Raw genomic sequence first — 7,382 nt, 5'->3', positions numbered from 1 at the left:
CTTCGTCTTAGAAGTTGCAAACAATAATTCTATGATATCTCATTGCCAGGAATTAGTCATACAGCCACACCTGGTTGCAAGGAAGGCTGGAGAATGTAATAATTATTCTGGATATGACCAACTAAAATCAAGGACTCCATTTAGAAGGAAAACTGGGAGAAAGAATATGGGGGGACAACAAAGAGTTTCTCTCATAGCAACTAAATTCAAACATTTTTAGAAGAAGAAGCATTTCACTCCAAATTCCTAATCCCTTCATGAGCCTCAGGTACTCTAAAACTCTTTCATGTACATTCTGGCAATAGGAAACTTCTAACATATCTAACACTTGAGAGTCAATTACAGTGTCAAAGGGAGTTGGCCTCAGGTGCCAACCTGACTGGCTGTGGATTCATGTCTTTAGGAGGTTCACCTGGTACAAGCAAGCATCATCAAGAGCCCCACCCTGAAGAAGTAGTCCATGCCCTGTGCTTTGGTTTAGTCCCACAGAGCCCAGCCCTGTGCCTGGAAGAAATATAAAACAAAGCAAGCATTTGCTGACAGCAGCACAGAACCTTCAGGTAGGAAGAGACCTTACAGATTAGCAATCTAAGCTCTTCTTTCAGATGAAATGACTAAAACTAGAACAACCTTTGGAAAGCTCTGGGTATGTACAGGCTCGGTGTAAAGGACTTTTCTCCTGTGATCTTACTTAACAGTACATTAGGTTTTCTTCTTTCTAAATCTCAAAGGGTTTTATGTTTATCTCTCAATAAATTATATGAAGTAATGTAGAAGTTAAAGTATACAAACTCCAAAACTAGGCTGTCAGGATTTGAAACCTAGCTCTCTCAGTACGTGACCTTTGGCAAACTATCTAAACTTTCCTCAGTTTCCTCATTTAGCAAGTAGTGATAAAAAAGACCACCAATTTCATAGAGTTATTGGGAAGAATGAATAGATTAATAAATGTAAAGCACTTAGGACAGTGGCCTGACATGTAGAAAGCATTTAATAAATGTTAGCTACTGCCGTCACTGTCAATTAAAAAATAAATTCAAATTACACTGGTAAAATCTCCTTAGTATAATTCCTTGTGGTTAAAAATTAGTGTGGAGAAATTTTTTTTTGTAAACTGATAAAATTTAAAAAAATAAGAGGAATATTTTTATGAATTTTGTGGTTGTATCTTTTTAAAACAACAAAAAGTTTTTAGGTATTTACCATGGGCAAAACACCAAACTGATATTTGGAATTAAGGTCACCAAATAGCTTTCAGCTTTGCCCAGGGGTTCTAATAATGGTGCTCATACCATCTGTTTCCTATGAGTAGCTTCCTTTTTTCTTGGAATAAAATCATGTAAAGAAAGGGAAAAATTGATCAATTTTGGGATGAAATGTTTAAAAAATGACAAAATACCATATGCACTAAGTTGACAGCCATAAAGCTTTGAAGACTGTGCAAAATCTTGGGTGCCTTCCTTACACACACCAGCTTTCAATATGTGTGAACACATTGCAGGCTACCCCAGCCACTTTGAAGCTGATAATTCATCCACAATCCAGGAGTCCCCTAAAGATTCTTTAGAGAAAGTCTAATAACCTTAGCTTGTGAGGAGCATCTGGGAAAAAAAAAAAAAAAAAAAAAAGAATAACTCTTGTGAAGACAGGTAACCAAAATCACAGAATTGTAAATAGAACTAAATATCCCTAAACATAGAAAACAGAATGCCTGTAATCCCAGCACTTTGGGAGACCAAGGAGGGTGGATTGCTTGAGGCAGAAGTTTGAGACCAGCCTGAACAACATGGTAAAACCCCATCTCTACTAAAAATTCAAAACTTACCTGGGCGTGGTGGCAGGTGCCTGTAATCCCAGCTACTTGGGAGGCTGGGGCTGGAAAATTGCTTGAACCTGGGAGATGGAGGTTGCAGAGAGTTGAAATCGTCCCACTGCACTCCAGCCTGGGCAACAAAGCAAGATTCCATTTCAAGAAAAAAAAAAGGTGGGGAAGAAAAGAAGAGAAAAGAAAATAGAATGCTCACCAGTGTGACAGTACCATGGAGTGTGCCTGCTGAAAATTTATAAAGTATGTCACTGACAAGATCTGGCCAAATAGGAATAAATTTGTCCAGATTTTCTGTGGAATCAAACAATTTTTAATTGTGTGTGTGTGTGTGTGTGTGTGTGTGTGTGTGTGTGTGTATATATATATATATATATATATAGTTGCATTTTAGGTTCTGAGGTACATGTACAGAACATGCAGGATTGTTGCATAGGTACATACATGGCAATGTGGTTTGCTGCCTCCATCCTCATCACCTATATCTGGCATTTCTCCCCATGTTATCCCTCCCCAACTTTCTACCCCCGACTGTCCCTCCTCTAGTTCCCCCCAACACAGACCTCAGTGTGTGATGCTCCCCTCCCTGTGTCCATGTGTTCTCATTGTTCAACACCCGCCTGTGAGTGAGAACATGTGGTCTTTGACTTTCTGTTCTTGTGTCAGTTTGTTGAGAATGATGGTCTTCAGGTTCATCATGTCCCTACAAAGGACACAAACTCATCGTTTTTTAATGGCTGCGTAGTATTCTATGGTGTATATGTGTCACATTTCCCTGTCCAGTCTATCATCTATGGGCATTTGGGTTGGTTTCAAGTGTTTGCTATTGTAAACCGTGCTGCAGTGAACATACATGTGCATGTGTCCTTATAATAGAATGATTTATAATCCTTTGGATATATATCCAGTAATGGGATTGCTGGGTCAAATGGTATTTCTATTTCTAGATCCTTAAGGAATCACCACACTGTCTTCCACAATGGTTTAACTAATTTACACTCCCACAGACTATAAAGTGTTCCTCATCCTCTCCAGCATCTGTTGTCTCCAGATTTTTTAATGATTGCCATTCTAACTGGCGTGAGATGGTATCTCAATGTGGTTTTGATTTGCATTTCTCTAATGACCAGTGATGATGAGCATTTTTTCATATGTTTGATGGCCTCATATGTGTCTTCTTTTGCAAAGTGTCTGTTGATACCCTTTGCCCACTTTTGAATGGGTTTGTTTGTTTTTTTCTTGTAAATCTGTTTTAGTTCTTTGTAGGTTTTGGATATAAGTCCTTTGTCAAATGGGTAGGTCGCAAAATGTTTTCCCATTCTGTTGGTTACTGGTTCACTTTAATGATTGTTTCTTTTGCTATACAGAAGCTGTGGAGTTTGATTAGATCCCATTTGTCTATTTCAGCTTTTGTTGCCAATGCTTTTGATGTTTTAGTCATGAAGTCCTTGCCTATGCCTATGTCCTGAATGGTTTTGCCTAAGTTTTCTTCTAAGGTTTTTATGGTGTTAGGTCTTATGTTTACGTCTTTAATCCATATGGAGTTAATTTTAGTGTAAGGTGTCAGAAAGGGGTCCAGTTTCTTCTTTCTGCCAGTTTTCCCAACACCATTTATTAAACAGGGAATCCTTTGCCCATTGCTTGTTTTTGTCTGGTTTGTCAAAGATCAGATGGTTGTAGATGTGTGGCATTTTAAACAAGAACTCTTAAATGAAAAAATCCAAAGTTAGAGAATTTGAAGTAGTGGACTTACTAAATTTTCCTGGCCACCCTTTCAACCTGTTGTCAGTAAATTATATTAGGACAAAGTCACTAGTTTATATTTTCCTTTTTCCCTTTCTCCTTCTTCTCAACTATATATTATTCATGATAGATAGCTTCTTTTTAAAGTATATTTTTTTAACGATAAGCTGTTATTGTAATAAAACTTTACATGGCATGCTGGTAAAAAACACACATATCTGTCTCTGAGTAGTCTCAGTTTGTTCTCCTTGATTCTAGTCTGCATATGATTATCATGTTAATCCGTTATTTTTCTTGAATAAAGTTTGCAAAAGAAAGTTAATCAGCTGCCTTATTTTATCTTTCAACATTAAAATCATTTTGTTAAAATTAAGACATTGGCACTAGAAAACAATGAAACTTAGGCTAGCCTGAAATCGACCAGTGAAACCAAAGCCATATTTGGTGGGGAAACTGAGGCGGTAGGAGGCATCCATTCTGGCTCTGAGATGGAGCCTACAGGACAGTGGGAACCCCCACCCATGTTCTGCCTAATTTCTCATTAGCTCCCAGAGGACGGGAGTTATCCCAGAGACTCTCCTCTCCCACCCAGCTCATGCCCTGTCCTCCACACTCATCAGAGATCTCAGGCTTGATATCTCCATCACTTTCTTCAATAATCCCGAATCACCACAGATATGATTAGAGGAAACACTACGGATCAAGTCATATCTTCAAACATAAATATCCTTGCTCAGTAGTAATCCTACCTCAAGCTTCCATAGACACATTTTTATTTGATGATAAAAGAGCTGTCATCTCCTATAATAACAATGCCTTCTTCTGGAACGACTCCTGAAGGACCTGCTTGAGGCTGTTTTACAGTAAATGTATTTTGATAAGTAGAAGGATTATTCTCTAAAATCATCATAAAAAGTGCAGTAAACACATAAACCAACAAAACAGTCATTTATCATAATTTTCAACTAGCATACACTGTACATAATTGTATGTGCTACAGTTTTATGTGATGGACAGAATAGTATGTTGTTCATCACAAACATGTGACTAATGTGTTGTGCTGTGATGTTTAGGACAGTACAAAGCCACTAGGCCATAGGAATTTTTCAGCTCCATTACAATATTATGGGACCACCATTACATATGTGGTCCATCACTGACTAAAATGTTGTCATGTGGCACAGGACTGTATATGGTCCTGTTAGAATTTTTAAATTTAATTTTGTTTATAGGTATGTTTTTCCCCAAACCATGAAATGAAGTATATACCTTATTTCTATTCTTTCTTTCTTTCTTTCTTTCTTTCTTTCTTTCTTTCTTTCTTTCTTTCTTTCTTTCTTTCTTTCTTTCTTTCTTTTTTTGAGACAGAGTCTCTCTGTGTTGTCCAGGCTGGAGTGCAGTGGTACAATCTCGGCTCACTGCAACCTCCACCTTCCAGGTATTGTCTGGTACTTTTTACCCATTTAGCAATGTATCACAAACTTTACCAATGCCAAAAAAAATTTGTGAGCATTTTTAACAGAGCTGTTACCTATTTGTCTGTCTCCTTTTCAGCAGTGTTTATTTAGATATTTTTTTGTGCACATTTCCACTTTGGTTATTTGTTTTCTTGCTATTGAGTTGTTTGAGTTTCTTATATATTTTGTATATTAACCTCTTAGCAGATTATGCTTTACAAACATTTTCTCCCAATCCATGTGTTTTCTCTTCATTCTGTTGTTTCCTTTGCTCTGCAAAAGCTTTTTAGTTGGATGTAATCTCATTTATTTTTGCTTTCGTTGCCTGGCATTTATTTGTGTGGCCTACAATTTCTTTCATCAATGTTTTCTAGTTTTCAGTATAGATGCTCCTCTATTCATGATGAAGTTATATCCAGATAAACCCTTCTTTAGAAACACTGATGATTTTTGTTTGTACCTTGCAACTTTACTGAATTTGTTTACTAATTTTAACAGGTTTTTGTGCAGTCTTTAGGGTTTTTCATATATAAGATCATGTCATCAGTAAACAGACAATCTCACTTCTTTGTTTTCTATTTGAATGCCTTTTCTTATATAATTGCTCTAGCTAGAACTTCCAGTACTATATTGAGTAAAGGTAGTGAGTGTGGACATCTTTGTCTGGTTACTAATCTTAGAGGAAAGGTTTTTAATAATCAAAGAAATTCAAATTAAAACCACAGTGGAATATTACCTCAATGGAATATTACCTCGCACCTATTAGAACGGTTATTAACAAATAGACAAAAGGTAAGAAATGTTGGTGAGGGTGTGAAGAAAATGGAGCCCTTGTGTACTGTCTATGGAAATGTAAATTAATATAGCCATTATAAAGAACAGTATGGAGGTTCCTCAAAAAACTAAAAATATAACAACCATATGATCCAGCAATTCCACTGCTGGATATATCTTGAAAGGAATTGAAACTCATATGCAAAATAAATATCTTCACTTTCATATTAATTGCAATGTTATTCACAATAGCTAAGATATGGAACACATCTAGGGGTCCATCATCAGAAGAATGAATAAAGAAAATGTGAAAGGTGAGCTCACAGAAGTAGAGAGGAGAATGGTAGTTACCAAGAGCTGAGGAAGGGGTGTAGATGGGTGAGGGGAGATGTTTATCAAAGGATATGAAATATTAGTTGGACAGGAGGAATGGTTTTAATAATCCATTGCATAGCATGGTGACAATAATAAACAATCATTCTTTGCTTATTTAAAAATAGCTAAAAGAGTAGATTTTACATGTTTTCATTGCAAAAGATATGTGAGGTGATAATTTGTTAACTAACCTGATTTAATCATTCCACATTATAAACATGTATCAAAACATCACACTGTACCCCAAAAATATATACAATTATTACTTATCAATTAAAAGTTTAAAAAGAACAAAGAAAAAATTCTATACTATCCTGCAACATAATATTTTTAAGTGACTTTAAAATATTCTCTTGTAAGGGTGCAGTGTAATTTAACCAGTTCTCTATATTTGGGCTTTTAAGTTGAATCCAATTTTTATGGTATTTAAAATATGTATTTAAAATATGTAAAAGATTTTATTGCAATAAACATCTTTTAATACATTAATAATTTTAACATAAGATAAATCCTGGTAACTAAAAATTTCTGGGTTCAAGTGTATGTACATTGGTAAGATCTTTAAAATATTTTATCCAATTGTTCTTCAGAAAGATTATACAAATTTACTTCCTATCAACAATATGAGTGTCTAGTTTCTTTACACCATTGAAAGAGCATTGTTTTAAATTCTTTCCCAAATTGAATATAAGATCAGTTCAACACAAATTGTCTTAAGCTTTAAAAAATTTTATTACTAGTGAGATTGGACATATTTTTATGCTTGTTTATGTTATTTCATGTTGATTTATCACATGTATTCCTGGATGAAACTGTCTTGTTTATCATGTGTTTGGTGTATTTTAACAGGTTCTTTATCTTCTCTTACTGATTTGTAAAAGAATTTTAAATATAGAAAGAATAAACCTCTTACCTGTCATATGTTGCAAGTACTTCCTCACATTGTAATTTATATTTTTATTTAGTTATGGTGCTTTTTTTAATTTTAGTTTTTGTATTTCAGAGATAGAGTTGCACCATATTGCCCATGGTGGTCTTGAACTCCTGGGCTCATGAGATCCACCCACCTTGCCCTACCAAAGTGTTGGGATTACAGTCATGAGCCACCCTGCCCAGCCTACTTATGGGCTTTAAGTTAAGAAGTATAAAATTGTTCCCATCTACAGATCTATTTTTTCTTCCTTTTTAATTTTTTTCTGTTAGTGCTG

The sequence above is a fragment of the Saimiri boliviensis genome, chromosome 13 (genome assembly GCF_048565385.1).
Source record: "Saimiri boliviensis isolate mSaiBol1 chromosome 13, mSaiBol1.pri, whole genome shotgun sequence".
Classification (NCBI taxonomy): domain Eukaryota; kingdom Metazoa; phylum Chordata; class Mammalia; order Primates; family Cebidae; genus Saimiri; species Saimiri boliviensis.
This window is presented reverse-complemented; position numbering follows the sequence as displayed.